This window comes from Lasioglossum baleicum, chromosome 12 (assembly GCF_051020765.1).
Source record: "Lasioglossum baleicum chromosome 12, iyLasBale1, whole genome shotgun sequence".
In the NCBI taxonomy this organism is placed as follows: domain Eukaryota; kingdom Metazoa; phylum Arthropoda; class Insecta; order Hymenoptera; family Halictidae; genus Lasioglossum; species Lasioglossum baleicum.
In genome coordinates, this window is record NC_134940.1 from 10,490,026 (window position 1) to 10,510,686 (window position 20,661).

The following is a 20,661-nucleotide window of genomic DNA, read 5'->3' on the forward strand; positions in this document are numbered from 1 at the left end:
TGAGCGCATACTAGATGGTCGCGGGAAGGCCGCGGACCGCAGGGGCCTTGGAGGAAGGGAGCAAGGAGTCCATGCGGCAACAAATCTCTAGCAGGTAGACGGAGAGCAAAGCTCCGCGGCCTTCTCGAGACCCTCTAGTATGCGCTCACCCTCAAGGGCCGATTTGAATGGCTCGGCCGACATTCGCGCGGGGCTCAATGCAATTTTCGCGGCGACTTTTTCGCCCGAGTTCGCGAGTCTACCTGGAAAACGTTGCTTCCCTCGTCGTGGAACTAATCCATTTATGGAACGAGCATTTCTCTCTCCTCTCTTTTTCTTCGCCGTTTCTTTTTTCACCGGTTGAATACGTTAAACCGGTTATTAGTCCGGCATACGGCACGCTCTCTATTTCCGGGCAAATCGCGTCTGCGACTTTGTTCTCCCCGACCTCGCAAACTCCTTATCCTCGGAAACCTCTTGTCCTCTCTCTCTCTCTCTCTCCCTGTTTTGGTCCCCTAGCATTATGGCAAAATGTTGGTTACTAGCTCGCAAGCTGCTCCGCAATATTTAAGCGCGACTCCGGTCGCACGCGAGAAAAGAATGCCGGGTAGTTATGCAAATATAGATTTTTCTCGAGTAATTTCGGCCCAACGGAATTAAACTGCAATTTGTTTAAACGGTTAGCCGTGAGCGCACCTGCTCGGGGAGTAGAGTAACGACCGAATTTATTTTCAAACTCGAACCTGCGACGTTCACACTTTTAGGTTCGCTTGATATTGATTTTCTTATTGGATCAGCTACTTCGGCGACGCTTTTGATTAAAATGCTCCTTGGATATCGTAGCCCGCGAGATGATTTTTTAGATTTTGCACCGTGTTTTAACTGGAACACTCTGTAATAACTAATTAACCTGCGGATTTGTATGGAAAATAAAAGTATTGATTTCTTGGTGTAATAATTTTAATTAACAGAAAGTAGTACAACAGCATTCTCAAACTCTGCAGATATAATAATAAATAGATTGCGGAACTTTATGCAAAATAAAAATTGTTTACATAATAATGTTAATGAGCTGCAACGAATATATTGATGTTCTTAAATTTTTTAAATCTGTTCATTGTATGATATTAATTTGCAACTACCCATTTTTGTCATAAATGCATAAAATCTGCTGTATAATAATAAATAATTATATTACTGATATAATAAAACTAATTATATATTAATTAAATCACTTTGGCATAAATGCATAAACTCTTGCATAAATTCGTACATGAAACTGTACATTCCCACTGACCCATGGAAGCCACAGTTCTCGCTCCACCGCAGTTGAGGAGGACTCCTTTCTCCTAAAAAAGCCGAATCCGAGAACCCAGAATCGGCATGCAGCTGCAGATGCATATCAGTCCCCAGAAATGGAAAACACATGACTCACGTAGGGGCCCCACCCATCATCCTCGGATCGAAACCTCGTGTCAGGCTTCCGGGGAGTAGCATCAGCATATCGAGGACTCGTCGTCGAGCTATATCGTATCCAATTCTGTTGTCCTTGAACCCTCCTTGTCCAGGTTTTTCGCGGGCTGGTACACCACGTTGTTCGGGGAAAAACCGTGGTCGCCGGAGCGTATCGAAACGAGCGTATCGTGGGACGTTGTTGGTAAAAACGGCGTCGAACAGAACAGAACGAAGAAGAAGAAGAGCGAGTTGGATAGCTGGCGAGCGAGTCACGTCACGCGGTAATAACGTTTCCACGAAACGCTTGTTTATTCCACGATAAATCTAGAAGAGCGCGCCGAGCGCTAGCCTCTCTCGCGAGCTATAGCATTCTCGGCGAGCCGCAGTAGTGCTCACTCCTATTTTCAAACTTTCGGGTCCGGAAGTCAAATTTTCGCGTTCAAACATTACTCTGTCAGGAATCGACTCGAGTACAGGTCGACGAAGTAAGGCAATAGACACGGCGAGGGAAATCGAAATAGACGAGATCTGAAATTTTCAAACACGGTGACAGTGGTCGTTAACAGTCTTCCGATTTAAATGAGTCCAAACACGACGTAGATCGATCTGCTTTTATAGAATGCATGTATAGTATACGTAAGTCCTTGATTTTGTTGTTTACATTGTGTGTAGAGAACTAGTCTGATTTACGTCGTGTTTGGAATCGTTTCAATCGGAGGAATCTTATCGATCCACTACTACTACACTCACAATCAGTAAAATAGTCTCCGTACACCCTTTAAAACGGAATAACTTTTTTATAATTATACTAAATGTGTGACCTGATGTTTTTTGTAAGTAATTAGAAACATTGGTTTACTGAAAGATGTGCGAAAAATATTTTCTAAAAATTACAATTTACAAGGTTGCATGCAAAAATAAAAAAGGCACTTTGTAGAACTTTTTTATTTCGGCCCTTAATAAAAATTTAAAATATATGTTTTGCACATCTATAGTAGTTACACACCTGCTAAAAATTTCATCAAAATCGATTGACATACGCGCGAGCTACAAGCGGTTAAATATTGTGAAAATACGACTTTTGATCAGTTTCCGTTTAAAATCCACAGAATCGTACATCTTTCGATGCGTGTCGTTTTTTCCTGCGTCAACCGATTTCGATGAAATTTTCACCATGTAAATAACTAAAATAGATCTACCAAACATATATTTTAAATTTTCATTAGAGACCCAAATAAAAAAGTTTTATTTTTGCATGTAACCTGATCAATTGTAATTATTGGAAAATCTTTTTTGCACATCATCTAGTAAACCAATCCTTCCAATTGCTTGCAAATAATCAGCTCGTTTGGTACAATTATAAAAAAGTTATGCTGTTTTAAAGGGTGTACGGAGACTTATTTTACTTGAGTGTATGGTTAGAAAGGTGAGACATTTTCTTTTGTTTACTGAGACCCGGTGAGATCGAGGCATTAAGTTGTGGGGAAGAGTGGGGATGGTTTGCGCAAAGGGTATAGTGTTTGGACCAAATTCTACTCTTCTTTCTATTCAATCATATGCGAAAATTCTGAAAAAGTTCAAATTTCTACATTGAAAATCTTGCTTGTAGAAACTCAAAAAACCGGAAAAATTCAGACCTGGCATTGAGGTTTAAGAGCAACATCGTTTATATTTTCAACCAAGTGTTAAGTGAGCACTACTGTGGCGTTTACCTATAACGTTCTGCGAGCTACAGCACCGATGGAAATCGCTATAGGGGGTCGCGGTCTGAGACGAGCTACCTCCGAGGCTGTCCCCCGGCGACCGCAAGGCCCCTGACAAAGAATCGCTTCCGAGAAGGGTCCTCGACTGGCCCATTGCCGATTTGCTCGAATCCCTTTCCCGTACTGGGAACCTTATTATTCCCCGGAACAAAGTGGCCACCTCGTCAGCTAGCAGGACCCTCTCCACCCTCTCCTTTCTCTCCAGGTGTATTGTGCTCGTCCAGGTGTCAAACAGCATACTTGTCCCCGAGCATTCACCGAACTCTCGAGACGGGGTCCGGGCCCGTTTTGTTCGGGCCCGCTAGGCCTCTCGGGCCTGTTTTCGGAAAGTTCGAGGACGACGGACGTGTGCCGTGCGCGCACCGACCCTCTTTTCATTGGATGTCCACACCTGTTACGTCTCTATCGACCGCGTCCATCTCTTGGAAGCTCTCGGGAACAACCTCGGCGATGATCACGCACGAAATTATGCGAACTGACCGCACTTGCGTCACCAGCTCGAATCGAATTAGCGTACTCCACTGTCGTGTGCGTCGCATAATTTTTATTTCATTGCGGTCGACTCTTCGGTTGATGGCTGTTTTCTTTTTCTTCAAAATGAAAATGTCCATGGTACATCATTTATTATTATTATGTTACCAAAATCTCCTTTTAATAAATAATCTTAGAAGAAACAATAGAGTCGAGCTTCTCATGATTCTCATGTTCGTTCACGACAAAAATTGACATCGCTATCGAACAATTTTAGAGAAATTTTCTATCGTGAGTCACAAACATTCCGATCCTATTAGACAACCGTCGTAGTGCCAAGTAGAGCGTTGACATAATTTCAAGAGTACATTTACACTTCCATACGTAAGAAAGTACCAGTTGTTCATTTTCCTTGTTATTTAAGGTGACATAATGTGACACGTTCTCTGAGGAAAATATTATTTTAGGAGGCCTCGTCCGCAGCGGGTTTAATGCACTCCCATGCACTGTACATACTGCACTTCCATTTCTGCCAGGTTTCGCAATCGCCGATCAGTCTCGCAAGAAACGGAAAGGAAACTATCATTTTCAAGGGACGGCCGATTTCTCCGATTTCTCCAGTTTTTGCCGTCGATCGGATCTACGTTTTGCGCACAAATCGCTCGCATCCGCAGATCGGGGGACCGCTGCGATTATTCCGTCGCGTTTCCACGAAGTCCCCCGTCGTTTTCCCACCGTTGGCTTTTCGCGGTAAACGATTCTCTTCCCCTCCCGTGTGCTGTGCACCGGGTCGTGTCGATGGCGATTCCGGGAAAAACGACGCCTAGCATAATCGGGGTTCAGGGTTCGACGCGGAACAAAGGGCGTGGAATCTGTCGGGAGGGAGAGAGAGAGAGAAGAGACGGTTTTTATTAACGGTCGAATTCATCCGCGGAACAACAGAGGGCGCACGCGGAAGTCATAAATTAAACGACGATTTTCTCTTTGCCTCCGCGAAGCGCTATTCGCGATGTTACGCCGCGATAATGGTAATAGTATGTGCCCCGACGTGGGAGGAGTGCTCCCATAGTAATCTCTGGTCGACATGAGTGGTGACTGCCGGGGAAAACTTGCTGTAAATAAACGAGGTAGTTGAGTGCACATACACATGTAATAAAAATAGAATGTAAATGATAGGAGCTGTAACGTAATGGGGACGGTGCATAAATATGATTATAGTAATTAGATTTATTATTATCATTATCGTTCGTTTCTCTTTCTTTTTCTTCTGCCGTCGTGAGCCTCAGATAAATGACTCATTATGTCATTAAAGTAGGGGAGGATCAAATCAGATATCGGCGTTATGATCATTCTTTATGTACTTCTTCCGTTTGAATTACTACGAGCCGAATGATGAGTCAATCTCAGTTGACTCCTGTTCATAATTGGTCGTTTGATACAGTATTATAACACTCTCTATCACTATAATTAAAAATTCGCTACCTTCGGTGAAATCACCGAACCGAAAAAATCAAATGAAGCCTAAATCCACACGAGATGTACAGACAACTTTAATAATGAACGTCCGAAGGCATCGTGGTAGTAAATAGAAGGGAATGTCCGAAGCATCGTGTAGAATCTATCGATCCTATCGTTCGCGCTCGCCAGGCATTCCTCGAGAGTGAAAGGCGGCGGGTGGAACGAAGTTTCTTCTCCGTGTTCGTCATTGTCATCGGCTATTTATACGGTCGCGGGGAATTGCTGTGCTCGCGACAATGACACGGCTACGAGCATCCTCGACGGACAGGCGAAACGAACATCTTCTCTCGATGGAGTAGCGTTTCCCAGCGACTCGCGAAACTCTGCGCGATCATCTTCCGGAGACCTGGAGATCTTGAGGATCTTCCTTTGCGCCGAGGAGAACAAGGCTGCCGGAAGCGATCGAACGAGCGAACGAGACGAACAAAGGATGAAATTCGAGCTGAATCGTTGACGCGAGAACACACACTCTTTTCGGCTACGAATGATGCGCCGTCGCTCGCTCGAAATGGCGCCGCAGGTACAACATTCGGCGTTGCGAAGCGCGTTTCTGCTACGACGACTCGCAGAACGCTCGCAGCTCGGAGACGATTGTGTGCTGAGAAATTGCTCGAACTGGTTCTCCTCCGGTTTTCCGATCTTGTTAGAGGATTTTGTGGAACGTGTTCTCCAGCATTTTCAACATCCACTACAAAGCAGACTTATGGATCCAAATAAATGATCTAGGAAGTAATAGTTAAAGTAATATATTATCACGTATTATATATATTTTATTTCGGACAATAATTTCTCTCTAGATTATTTCGTATTACTCGGACTTCATTTGAAATAGTTTTTCACTTTATTCACTGACCCTATAAAGTTTGGAATTAAACGATTATATAAGAGGTGAACAGAGGTTTACTCGTCGTAAAATTTTCTTCGCGATCGCAAGAATGTGAACGTTGTATTTGATAGCTCCCTAAAAGCAGGTCTTCAGAAAAAGGTGAAACGAATTTTTTCAAGGTTGTAGACCAGAAGAGCCGCTTAATTATTCGAACGACTCGGTGCCGTTACATGGTAATTGAACCCGACGAATCCCCGGGTAACGAGTACGACAACGACGTCGTCGCACACCTGCGCGGAACCGGAAGTACCACAGAAAAGATCGTCGCCAGCACAGGGGGACCCGGTATCCGACGAAGTGTGCGGGTCGTTTCTGTTCCCGGTTCGAGAACGACGCTCGCCTCGCGACGTCGTTAGGGATAATGATGCTGGCGTGCGGAACGCGACCAAGGAGATCGGCTCGGGGACACGGTTTCGACGTACCGGAAGCCGATAATCGTTTTGTGGAAAGTCGTTTCCCAGTTGCCGGCGACGATCAACGCCCCTCTTCTCTCTGTTCTCTCCTCGCCACTCCTCTCTCCGCGTCGCGCACACGGTTGTGCGGTTTCCGGCACGCGACCCTGTCGTCGAGCACATGCTCTCCCGCGACCCGCGAGGATGAGTCGGCTTTCGCTTCTACCTGGAAAATTGTGCTAATCTGATTGCGCGTATCTGCGCAACTTCCTGCCGTACCGTGCACCCACGGCGAAAGAAATTTTACCAGATAGTTGCTCGATGGAAGTTGCAATTGCTGCGAGGCATTTTCTTGTCGGTCTGTGGAGCGAACAATTTACATATTTCGTTTTCTTCGTGATCGTCACACGTTGTACAAAACACCAGAGAACTTCTTATACACATACTGGAAGAAATGCTCCGAAATCAAACATTGCATTCTTTAAATTAACGGACATAATTTTAGAAGACTTTCTCCATGCAGATTGGAAAGAGGAGAAATAATTGAAAATTGCTCGGAGGCACAAGTTTTGCTACGTTCGAAAACCCGACGATTCCGCGAGCGTTATTAGCATGACTCTGCCTATGAATTGTTGATTGTACTTCCGTGGAAAGCCGGCCGATCGTTCAGAAAGAATTCCGCGGAGGCCAGCAATTTGTGTGTGCCTGGTCTCGCGTTCCTCGGGAATGCGTGGGTAAAAGAAGTCTCGGGATCGCGTGTCGTCTTTGTCGTCAAAGTCGCGATAGAGAGGGCTTAGACATGTGTGTCCGACCGTCTACGTTCCCGTGAAGGGCCTCTGGATAATGACAAGTTGATGGAACGGAGCCATAATTTCGCGGCGGATAAGGGACGAGGGTTCTCCCGAGGATTTGTTCGATCTTCGAGAAAACCTATTAATGGAGATGTTCGAAGGAACGATTTCTCAGACTTTGGTATGCGTGTTGGAGTTTATAAATCGACTGTCTTCTATAGTATAATTACAGTGCGTTGATCAGTCTAGCAACTCGCTCTCGATAGTTTTACTTTCGGTGAATTTTCGGTGAATTCTCTGTAGAAATAGTGTACACTTTTGTCAATTTAATTGGTCGCTCGGTGTCAAATTGGTTGCTTCTCGCTTGCACCCGGTCCTGCTCAAACATTTGCAGATCGTTAGCAGCGGTTAAACATTTGCCTGAAAGAAATATTGCACTGGAGATTTTGAAAATTCTGCGTGTCTGGTTACGCGATATGGTAATGCGGGTCGCGCATTCATTAGAGGGGGAGGGGGGTTCTATTGTTCGAGCAAACACGCGAAACCCACGGAGCTTCATTCAGCGGTCGGGAGAGAGGCCCCTGGCAAAGCGTGTTCATTCATAAAAGTGTAACTAAATGGGCGAGCGAACGGGATCAACGTGTTTCACGAGCGGCCGAAATATTTGCCCACGCGAAACGAGAGATTACGAGACGCGGCGAAACTTGCGGAATGGCTTGCGATAAAATTCTCGGAGCCGAATCGCGGCGAGTTCACGCGGAAAATATTCCATCGGCGGGGGCGATGGAACGCGTCAGTGGTTATTCCCTCGATAGTTCCACGGCTGGTGGAAGGCCTAAATTTCTCTCTCTCGGCGGTGGCGGCGGCTGCTGTTGGTTCTGCTGCTGTTGTCTGCGTGCCGCACCGCGCACGGTAAAAGTTTTTCGATCTCGCGGCCGCGGCCACGTTTCCCTTCGCAGACTTTACTCCTCTCCGACGGCGGCGTTTCCGCGCGAGAGACCGCGAGCTCGACGGTGAATTTTACTTCCGTTCGTGCCCGTGTTACGCGATACGCGATACGCATGCAGCACGTGAACGCCGTGGCAATGCAATTCAATTTTACGAAAAGTACGATGCACGTCGACTTGCGGCGGCCCGGACTTGCTCGCGGGGGCGGGTCCTCATCGATGCAAATGTCGGTCGTGATGCCGCGACCCGTCGTGTTCGGGGAAATCGAATTTTTCCCTTTCCACCTTTGGTACGCTGACGTTCGATCTGTTCTCGGACGATTTTCTTGAAAATTTTCAATTAAAGTGCTTTTGATGATCCGGATTTTTTTTAGATGCGCTTTGTACACACTGAAGTACGATGTAGTGCAGGGAAAATTAGTGGCAGTTTAAGTCATCATTGTGCTGCTCTCGATATTAGGTAATTCCGCAAGTAAACAGACTAGTTTGCATCATACACCGCCTAAAAATGATCCAGTAAACTCGAGTCACAGACGTGATCAAAAACGTCAAAAAATATTATAATTTCTGAGCACAGGAGTGGCACTTTGACCCGTCGCGCAACGTCACCGAGGTTAGGTAGCCTTTATTTCGAGAACGCTCGCCGGGAAAAGTTTTCTTCGCCGCGGGAAAGAAACCGTTTCCTCCTCGTTGGCCGGGTTGAACAGCTTTTGCGGGGATTCGATGGCGAGCACGCTGAAAACGGCTGCTCGCGGGACAATGGCGACACGGTTTGCGAAACGTCGAGCGTGCGGCCCGAGCTGGTCCTTTTCAGAGCCCGGAACGGCTCGGGTTTCTTGCGGAACAGCGAACGTTTCTTGCGGGTCGGCGCGGCGCGCTGAAAAATTGAAGTCCTTGCGAAACCGTATCCGCGTCGTACCCTCCGCGTGGTTGCGTTAATTTCTTCGTGTTTACGTGGCACCGCGAACTTTCAGATTGGATCGAGCGTTCTAGGAACCAGAAGCTTTCTAGGAACCAGAAGCTTTCGCGGAATTATTTCTGTGCACCTTGCCTTATTGCGTCGTCGTCGCGCCTCCTTGTTCCACAGGGAAAAGCGCGTGAAAAGTTACGCAGCGAGTTCCTGGAACGCGTGGGCGGAGAGCATGCAGCCTCGAATTTCATGCTAGACCCTGGGAATCGAGTTACTGCATCGCGAGCCATCGAATCACTCGGTCTCCAACGATTTTCCACGGCCGGAGGGCTCCTATTCGTCGCAATACTCGAAAAGGAAAATTTGAAAAATTCGACAAATATGACTGTTTCATTGCACCGCACAATGGACATCCGAAGTCTCTGAAGTGAATTGTACTCACGCTGTGTTTGGTCAGGAGATTGCGTGAGTTAAATATCCAATTGCGGACAGGGCTCTAAAAAGTGTGTAGGCCCGGAGCTCAGCCTTGTTCTTCTACTTTAGTGTTCACCGTGTTAAATGAAGACGGTTTAATTATACCCTGTTTTCATTTATCACTGTCGTATCCATAGGCGACAGCTGAGTCAGCCAGACTTAAGCGAACCACCACGCGATTCCTAACGTTCCTGCGAAAACGTGCCGCGAAGCCAGTCGTTTCAAATAAGAGTCCGTGTAGAAAATTGAATATTGCGCCTTCCCGCAGGGTTTAAAAAGCTGGCGGTTTCGATAGAACCGTAGATTGCGCCAGGAGCGCGGGGCGATTACGCTATCGCGCGAGTTCCAGCAACGTGGTAATTAACGGTATTATTATGTTGTTCGAGGTAAAGCTAGGCGAGGCGTGTATACATACAGTAAAAACGGCAGGAGCTGTTTCAACATGTTCAACTTTAGACTTTCCTCGTTTGAAGCAGTCGTGGCTCGTTTCCCGGAACCATGCAATCGTGTGTTCGGCTATTGACGCGTTCCGACGTTATCGAGCACGGTTTAAAGGGCAGGATTACGTGTCGCCGCGAATTTTGCGCTCGCCACCACGATGCGAGCACCGATGCACCGCCTCTACATTAATTATATTCAGGCATTCCCGTTTCGTAACGATACGACTCGGCTCGAGGCGAAACGAGGCGAGGCCAGGCCGCAAGTATACTCGTATTTTTACCTGCGCGCGCGCGTCGAACTGTCTCTCCTCTGAGCCATAATCGCCGACTATATATTTACCGGTTGCGTGTGTATCCCGCGACTGCTGCTCGCGGCCTTATTACGTTACACAAATTTCTATCGGGTAGCATCATTTCCGAACGTAATCGTCGGTTTTTCCAGCCGGTGCGCTCGCCGTATATCGTGATTCTACCGTTTTTGCGCGCTGACAGGTTGCAAACGCAGCCTTGAGAGGAAAAGAGCGGTCTGCAAACCACGGGACGCGTTCGGCTTTCCTTCCCCTCGTTCCTTTTGCACGAGTCACCGGGCTCCCTGGATGCACTCGCGGCGCGTCGGGACTGCCGGTGTGACTATAGCGAGCGGAGGTCGCGATCGCCGAGCTCCTTTCACTTTTTACGTGCGCTTGCCGCACGATTTTCTAGATTTTTGATCCTCCAATTTAGATACATTGAAGAGAAGGGTCTGTGGTTGTGTCTTCTGGGAATGCAGATATGACTGTAAAGAGGCCGAGACACGATTCTATGGGTCTTTTTATTATTCTAAGGTTTTCGCTCGTCCTCGGATTTTCCGAGTTTTTGGTCTTCCACTTTCGCTATTTTCAATTTTGACCAGGATCCAAGGTACAGTGAAGTGAATGGTCTATGATTGCGTCTTTGAGACCGACGTGGCGGCGCGACTATAAAGAGGCGGAGACTCGATTCTGGAAATACCTTCTTTTTCCACTCGATTTTCTACTTGACCTCGGACTTTCTGAATTTTCAGTCCTCTACTTTTACCGCATTCAGAGTATATCAAAGTCAATAGTATGTGTAGAGTTGCATCGTGCGAGGCTACTGATGCGACTATAAAGAGGAGGAGATACGACACCGAGGGTCCATTCATTTTCCCCTCCCAATTTTCGGCTTATCCTCGGATTTTGTGAGTTTTTGATGTTTCACTGCTTCTCCGCTCGATTTTTATCTGACTTTTGGATACACTGCAACCCATAATCGATAGATGCTTCACACAGGTCTGTGTGAATACGATTCTGACATTCTCTTTCATCTTTTTCCACTCGATTGTACAAAATGCATCGGGATTTCTGCAGTTTCAATTTTTTAGTTGAGTCTGTTTATTCACCCTCATACCGCTCCTCAAGAATAGTTGCATAAAAGTGACTAGGACAATAATTCACCCATGTTTGTTCTACACGTGAAATCAACAAATTATGTTCCATTTGTAACGTCAAATTTTAAAGAAATACATCTCACAACATAGACATAAAGGGGTCAATGATTTTACAGTACGTGAAAATTGTAAATGGGTGAATTTTTACCCTGAGGATCGTATAAGGGTTAAACTTGCAGGTATACTGACTGTAAATATAAGACATATTAATACAATATGATAAAATGCAATAAATACTGGAACGCGACGACAAAGAATCGTCAACGCGTGCCCGTCTCGCAAAATCGTTCACAATTTCTTCATCGCGATTTTTCCCAAAAACGATAAAGCATCCACGAAACCAACCTTCAGAAGCTCGTCGTCGACATTTGCGGTTTTATCGAGCACTTTTCAGAAATTCAACGGCACCGTAGGAACCGTGAGAAAGTCTCGGATGGCACGACGATGACGTATAATAATACTCGAGGCTGGAGAATACCCGGCAAGATAAACGAGTAGGCGAGTCGCGGCCGTGGACCGCGTTCGACCGTGGCGAGGAGATAGAGGGAGACGCGGAATCGCGAGAAACCGCGAGAAATCGCGAGGCAGAGATGCGTTTTCATCGTCGATGCACCTCTGTGGGGGTTCTCCTGCACAGAAACGCACAGGACTCGCGGTGCTTGATGCACCCAGGTGGATGCACCGAGAGACCCGCGATTCCATCGATCTGCGACGAGTCGATCCTCCGAGATTCTCTCGAGCGTTTCAGCTTGTGATTTCTGGGAAAAACGTGCGCAAATTTCAACACCGATTTTTGCCACTAGACTTAACTCATTGTCAGTGACATCATCAATGCATTTCTCTCCGGATTTTCCTCACATTGGGCTTGCGAATTATTTCCCAATAATTCCATCGATCTGCCCGAGACTAATGTTCCGCGCGATTTCTGGGAAAGACGCGCGGAAACTTCAACACCCATTTGTCCAACTAAACTTAACTCGGTGTCTTCGTCATGAATGGCACTTCTGACCGGGTTCTTCTCGCATTGGGCTTGCGAATTATTTCGCGACAATTCTATCGATCTGCACGGGGCCGATCTTTCTTGCCGATTTCCAGCATAGCGGAAAACTTTGACCGCCGATTTATCTCGAATTTTCATCGATCCCGGAGACTCGTTGGAGCGCAGCACCGCGCGAGTTCCGGGATAGCGGATGGGAAGACCGGCGCCGATTTTTCGGGAAGATGAGTGCCGGGAAAAGTAAATTGTTGGATATGTTTGGTTAGGACCACGATATGGGAGGCTCGCGGCAACGAGGCATATCCCATCGCCGCAAATATTTGACTGGCTCGTTTATTTTTCTACCGATACACTTCCCTGTTTGCTTGCAAACGCGGCGACGTGTCATGGTCCTGGACGCGCACCGTTATGCGAGGCGAAACGCCTGACGGATGCGTCATGGCTCGCGATAATCGCCGTGCGGAGAACAAACCGTGTGCGCGCGCTCGCGCGAGGTCCTGTTTTTCCGTGCACACAGAAACGTTGCACACGGTGAATTCGTCGAATCGATATCGATCTGGCCTCGGTCGAATCGTCTTTCAGAGGAAGCTCTGCCTCGCGACTCTTCCATTATCCATTTAGTTGGAGAGAAAAAATTCCACGAGAAGTTTGCGGCGATTAAAAGGCGACGGCGCGGATCAATCGTGCATCTTGGAGTGGGTTCGGGCTTAATTTTTCTTAATTCGAGGGTCCCGGTGATCGGGCACTCGAAACTTTCCATCGGACCATTCAGATTTTCAACGGAAATAGCACTTCTATCTCACAGATAAATGATTCACTTTTTATTTTGATTTTTAGTGCTGTTATCTGCGAACTTGTTGAACTGGATCAATGTTTATGCCAATGTGATTACATTTTCTTCGTAAATAGTAGTTATCTCATAGTTCCAGTGATTTATATTTTATTTTATTTTATATTGCTGCTTTCTACAAACTTGTCGAACTTTCTGCCTAGAAAAAGAATGTATGTATATCAATGGTGAATGAATAATTCAGTTCATTCATGGAAAGTGAATGAATAAAATCGATTTTAGAATTAGAGGATGTCAAATTGTGCAGAATGGCTCGAAATACTAAAACGAGACGAAAATGTAACGTTATAGAAATGTGATAAAGCAACTGTTTTCATGTTATTGTCGATTTAAAATCACCCCGAAGTATAGCAATCCGCCAAACAGCGGCGTGAACGTAGGTCAATAGGCGTGACAGTGATGTATCGCGCGAAAGACACTTTAACGCAAAGTTGGTCTTTCTGATTTCCAGTAATACTTTTCAGAAGAAGTTATACACTGTTCGTGGAGCGTGTTATCTGTTTAACTTTCAGTAGAATTTTTCAGGAGACCGTGGTTGATAGATTTTTCAGCTGCCTCGGAAAATTTCTCATTCTCGTATAGTGAAATATTTTGTTGAACGATTGTAGACATTTCTATAAGCATACTTACGAAGATTGGAGCAGAACTTCTTTAATTTTATTAGTCTATAATAGGAAAGTATGTTGAAAACGTAAGACTGAATTGTAACTTTTTTTTTTAAACCGCTATGAATGTGTAAAGAAGCCATCGGAATAGCTCACTGGGCGCAGGAAAAAGTGTTTCATATGCAATTGGAACGCAAAGACAGACAAAGCTTTGAGGAAAAGTGTGTTCGTCCCAAGAATATCGCGTCGTCTGACGCCATTCGAGTTGCATATGAAATATTTTTTACGCCGCTACAGATATTCAGATCGCTCGAGTTACGACAAAACATCCGTGTGTACATCCAGCACAAAAAAGTCTTGCAAACCAAAAACGAGAGCATTGAAAAACCTTGAAAAATAAATTGGAAATATTAACATAATGTGAACACGTTTTGTTCAACAAAATGTAACGATGGTACACAAAGTGCTCCCTGAAAGCCACTTCTTCCAGGAAGGAACCGGGAATCGAAAAAGGGTGAAAAAAACAGCAACACCAATCTTTCTACCTGAACGTCGCCGAGCTTCCAATGGGACCATTGAAATTCCGCTCGGTCTACAGCGAAGCAAGCGGGTATAGTGATCTCAATAACGGGGGGCGGTGCCATGGATGTGCCCCATGGGGGGTGGGCAGATTTTCGTGGGCCTGTTAATTCGAGGCCGGGATATTTACATACCGCGGTGGACCGAGTACTTTCTCGGAGCGCAATTTGCATCCGTGGAACATTTTCGCCGGGTTCTGGGGCTCTCCTCCAAAAATACACGGTGTCTTCCTCCCAAGAGGGCGCGTTTCGGCGCCAACATCGTGCGAGACCGTCGTTTCGACTCCTGAATTTTTGAAAAAGTTATCCCCACTACCTCGAGACGCGGTCTTGTGGGGCCAGAATCTCAAAAATATGATACGGGATAAGATATGTCAGTGAAACAATACTAATCCCGGACGTAACTTTCCTATTATCGATCATTTTTTTATGAAACATTCACTAGCGCTTTCGTTACATTTTTCCGAGAAAAATGAGTCCAAACACGACACGATTCGGAGCATGTTTGCCTGTTCAAATTCACGGTTGAATAGAACTCGATTATGCGAATCGATGATACCTGAATTCCCCATTATCGGGAAACGATTCATATACAAGTTTTATTAGCCGAACACATAAGTCTCGTTATGATCAGTTCGCATAATCGAGGTTCTACAATATCATGGATTAAATGAGTAAATACGATGCGAATTATGTCGTGTTTGGACTCATTTTAATCAGCAAAATGTGACGAATATGTTGCTGAAAATTCCATAGAAAAATCATTAATTAATACAAAAAGCATCTCATCATACCTATCCAAAAAAGACGAAATTTGTCCAACTCGGTTAGCAGATTAGAGCGGTAAAAGGATCGGTAACGCGTCGAGACAGACGTCGTAGCCGTGTCCCGTGGATGTTACCGTCTATATGGGGTTACATATGTAGGAGAACGCAGGTGCGGCGATGGGAGAAGGGCACGCAGGAGGGGTACATGCTCGCAACTGCCGGTCGAACCACTTTCTTCCTTATATATACGCGATAAATTTCCATCCTGCTCTTGTTCTTCTTCTTGTCTCCTCCATTTTGCACGCAGTCGCCTCCTCCGCCGCAAACGTGGCCCCGTTTCGCCGCCATACTCTTTTTCCCCGGGACCCTCTTTCCGTTGCCAACACACCCTGTTTCCCGACACGAAATTTCATTCGTCGAACAAGACGCTTTGACGCCGCTGAAATTGGTCTTGCTTCTTCGGAGAGAGGAGAACTCTCTGATGCTACCAGCGCAGCGTGTCTATTGTTCCTGCGGTCTGGGACCATCGGCGGCTCCTGATGGAATTTCGTTTCGAACTTATGCGAGTCGACGTTGCTGCTGCATCGTGTATTTACGTCGTGCCAGAACACTCTACCTTTTGGCCCTGTTCTTTTCACACCACAACGGCAATTTTCTAAATGCTGAAAGCTAGTGTACAGAATTTTGTTCGGATCATGGGAGACCCCTGTATACCTAAAGGGTTAATCTCGGGTAATTAGAATAATTCGTATCACTATACTGTGGACTTAAAAATTACTATTTAATTTGCGGTTACAGTGAGTAGAACTTCGTCTATATTTTCTTAAAATGATAATTTCTATTCATTGTATGCCTGCATGCTCTCCAGTGTATATTGACAATAGAATTCGGTGTAAATACGACTAGCATAATGAACCGACTGTCGACACGGTGGCAGCACGTTTATTTTTACCTGTGAGAGCACCAGTCCATACGCCACACGAGTGTTTGCTGTACCAATAAGCAATCGGGCTTATTTTTTTTATCGGTTTCGTGCGTTTCCGTTTGAGCTTGAACAGCCTTTCGAAGAGTTTGCTTGACGGAAATGTAGAGAACCGTTGGAAAACGGAATTATGCCTTTAAGGATCAGCCGCCATGCTGCGTGGTACGTTCGCAGCATTCTAAGCCAAATATTTTACTTTCGTGACGTTTTGCTCGATCGAGCTGCAGACCTTTTCTTTCTGCTATGTAATTTTGTATGATCGCGCACACGGGGATGAAAGTTCTTTGGGGGAGGATCGTTTTTGAGGCAATTTTGCCTGGAGTTCTGCTAATAAATTGCCTTTCCGAATTTAGTTCTTCCTTTTTGGACTAACCTTTTATTTCACTATTTTTTATTAGTTGCCACAAATACGAAACGCATTAAATTGCCAGGGGATGGATTTGCGTGCAAAGGGGTGAATTCAGAGTGCAAAACCTGTCGCACAAAATGTCTCTATCAGCAAGTCTTTACAAAGCATAAATTCGCGAAAGGGATTCAGAGGGAATCAAACTTGCCATCATTCGGTTTATAGGGATCCAATAAGACCACGAATACGATTATCGCTGCAATTACGATTATTATTTAATTGGACGGCGCGGGACACCGACGACCACCCCGCCGCGCCGGTATCGAAAGCATCCAGCGAGATTCTGCGATCTAAAGCCGGCATAATTAACCGAATTAAATCGAATAAAACAGCGCCGCAGTAATTCCGCGGATAATCACGCAGAAATCCAAGATTGCACGGCAATGAGGCATTAAGTGCGGGTTTCTCGAGGTATAGGTACCATTCCTCGAGAACCACCACGCTTTCCATCGAATTATTGCTCGACGATGAAACAGGCTTGTGTCGACTATGCCATATCGAGAGATATAAGCGTTACGCATGCGAACGCGAATTCTATAAATAGTCGCGGTGTGCATACCGGTGTATGCGAATCGACGCTAATGACGCGAGTCAGACTCGTGGCTCGTCGACGCGCCGGACGCGATCGATTTCCACGTCGAGGATCGATCTCTTCCTTTCCCAAGCTCGAACCCGAGCATCGAACACGCTCAAGATCACGTCGAGTTATGGTCCACTCGTAAACGGCTCGGCTCCGTGGCCAAGGAAAATAAATGTATCGCTATGAAAACCGATTAACCCGTCCTGGAACGGAAATCCTGCGAGAAATTCATAAAAGATCGAACAATCACGCTGGAACATAATTCCCTCGAGTTTGAAATGGTTCCCTAGAAATGCTTACGGCACCACTTCATTATCTCGTCTTCGCGAATGACCTTAATTGATCAGCATTGTAAGCAGAATTAAAAGATGGGTAACAGTGTTGAAGAGAAAGTTGGATTTGACACGTGTTCCAGAGATCGTGGAAAAGATCCATGAAACATTGAAAGTCTTGCTTGAATCGTGTTCTCTCTGGCTTGCTTCCCTAGAGATTACCACGTCGTGACTACATTGTATCTTCGTTTCGAATGACCTTAATTAGTCAGTATCATGCTCGGAATTAAAAGATCATAGATAAATTCGTGAAAGGTTGATTAATCTTACTTGAATCGTGTTCCCTCGGGATTGCAATGCTTCCGTAGGGATTACCACACCATCAACATGTTCTATCGTCTTTTTAAATGACCCTAACCGGCCACTGTTACGATCAGAATTAATAAATACGAATAGAAAGCTGATTAACAGGTTCCAGAACGGAAATCCTGCAGAAGGTCTGCGAAAATTGTTTCCCCAGATTTACCATGATTTCCCAGGCTGTTTGCGCCATGACCTCGTTCCATCATCTTTCTAGATAACCCTAATCGGTCAGTGTTACGACCAGACTGAAAGCATCGCTAATAACGGATCATAGACGCTCGAATCACCGTATCTTCGCGAAAGAAGATCGCATAACAATCTATCCGAGCTCATTTTACGAAGCTCTACTATTTCACCGAATTAATTTGCTTCTTTATAACTTTTTTATAAATTTCATAAAATTTCTGGCGACTCTAAATGAGACACGATCTTACAAGAAGCTTTCCCCTTGTAACGAATCCAACAAATCCCACGCAGCGTAACCAAATGAAGACTTGTCTCCCACTCTACGACGTTATTCCCCTACTTTCCGACGGCGAGCATCCCCACGTGACCCAGTAATGGCAGAGAAGGGGTAACCTTTTTCCCTCAATCCGAGTCGAGTTCTATCTTTGAACCAACCTTGCACCGCGAATCGGATTCAATTTTATTTCTCGATAATCGAAACACCGTGGTAAAACTCGCGGGTAATTGGCTTTAATAATTACGGTTCTTTCAGTATCGGTGGTGGTTTGTCAGAGATCGATTCCTCGAGGAAAACTGCGGCCACAAAGGTGGTTCGCAGTGGTCGAATGGGAACCGTGAACTCTCGATGTATATACTGGTGGGAACGTTCACCTCGAGGCGGCGACGATGGCGAAACCAGCGGCCATTAACCGCGACAATGGTCCTCGACGAGAGGTGCATGGCGCGCGGTTTCGAGCAAAATTTCTGTATTTTGCCGCGAAGTCAAACAACGCCGCAATTGAAAGTCCATTAGTTAAGCGACACAATGGCGAACTTAATATCGCGTTCGAAGTGCGGTGCAATTGTGTCGGATGCGCGTTCCCCGTTTCGAAACGGGCCGTAAGAGAGAGGGAGGGAGGGAGAGGGAGAGCCTGCACAAAAGGAGGATTCCACTGCGAAAAGAAGGATTAAGCGGCGGATCCTCTTCGGTTCTTCCTGCTAGAACGCGAATCTATGCTGCTGCATGCGTATGCAAGCCGGGGATGCTGAATGCAAATTTCTGGGACGTCGAATCCGCCAAGCGTCAAACATCTGGAGCGTCAAATCTTTGCAGGGTGTGGATTCCTCGGCTTTGAATTTTAAAAGCTGGAAATAGAGCAGTATCTTTTAGTAATTGATAAGCTCCTTGCTCTGGGAGCTTGAACATTGCTCTAGAGAGCGAATGGAGATGTTAGAATAAAGGAACTATGTGTACTCGAACTATCGTTATGAGAAAATGATATCTAGGTGCACGGTAGTGCACCAGCCAAGTTCTTGCACTACCACCTTTTACGCGAAACAATTTGTTTTTAAACCAATGACCATAAAAGGTGTTAGGTAGCGGCCAAGTTTGAATAATTTAGCCCTCCATGTAATTCATTAAAAATTGAATAGCGTTCTTTTAAACTAATTTTTACAAACGCTTTTTTCAGTATTGCAAGAGGTATTTCTAAGCTAACCAACTTGGCCGTATTTTGTTCGATCTCACAACTTTTTACGGCCATAAGAACTCGGCTCCTGTTTACAGAATGATTTGTTGGGATCTATTTTGCTCTGTCTGAAAAGAGTGCTCTGAGTGGACGTGGCCCTCAAGTATAGTCGGAGCCGCAGTAATGCCCCGTAGGGCACCAGTGCGTGTACTTGAGATGATCGAATAAAATGCGACTATTTATAGATTATTAAATCTTCAATACATTTTTTGAGAAATTTTCCATATTGCCTCGTAATTAGAATTTTGAGAAAATCATCGCCCACGGTGGTGAACAGATTGCACCGTAAGGCAAGTCGACCATTAGCCTTTAATTCCTCTATGCCAGGGCGTTTTAATTTTCGCGAACACGACGCTACGCGAAACGGTTCAGAGGATGGGTGGAGCGTCACTTGAAAAATATCCTCTTACCGCGCGACACCCTTTAATTACCGGCCGGTACTTTATTTAAAAAGAAAGCTCCATCAACGGTAACTCGAATTAATACGTGGCCGTGTTCGTGTGAAATTCAACGGCGTGGCGCGCGCGCGGCGGAAAAGACGCGCACAAAGGAACTCGTTCGGCGGGTAGAACGGACACAGCAAGCACGAGCGTGTCCCGCGGCTTTCATCTTCGCTCCGATAATAATTAAAGAGTTGTCCTCGCATATCGAGTAGATTCGCGCTTCGACACACGATCCATCCTAGCTTTTATCGAGTCCCTTTCACCGTCGTCCGTAGTCGGAATAGCCTTTTTCTTGTTACTTTGGCTGGCACTTGATGCGAGCGTGGAAGCGTTGCTTGCAGTAACATGTTTGAGCAGCGAGATTTCTATGGCGAGCTTCTTATTTGAGACGAAGTGTAATGTAGTTCAGGGAAAATTGGGGGGCAGTTTAAGTGATCGTTTTGCTGATTTTAAAATTTCTTGTAAAATACAGTTCTTTAATTTCGTATTGTTTGCTTTTCTGTGAAAATCATGCTGAGTAAAATCGATCGTTCCTCGCGACCCAGGTGAAGAATTTCGTTGAAATTGGAGTATGGTGTAGTCCAAGGAAAATTGGGGGTAGTCTAAGTCATCGTTTCGCTGATTTTAAAGTTTTTTGTAAATTGCAGACAT

The 20,661-nt window shown here is 45.6% G+C and overlaps 2 protein-coding genes across 2 annotated transcripts in view; both read left to right on the forward strand.

Annotated features, from left to right (window-relative positions):
• LOC143214553 (interleukin-1 receptor accessory protein-like 1-B) overlaps positions 1 to 20,661 on the forward strand; it is a 187,021-nt gene that overhangs the window by 2,451 nt on the left and 163,909 nt on the right. The window lies entirely within an intron of this gene.
• The window catches only part of LOC143214554 (uncharacterized), a 49,336-nt gene that overhangs the window by 1,624 nt on the left and 27,051 nt on the right, over positions 1 to 20,661 (forward strand). The window contains exon 2 of the mRNA XM_076435767.1: positions 157 to 20,661. This exon is cut by the window's right edge and continues 27,051 nt beyond it. The gene's annotated coding sequence lies outside the window, so the exon portion shown is untranslated. The remainder of the gene's footprint in view (positions 1 to 156) is intronic.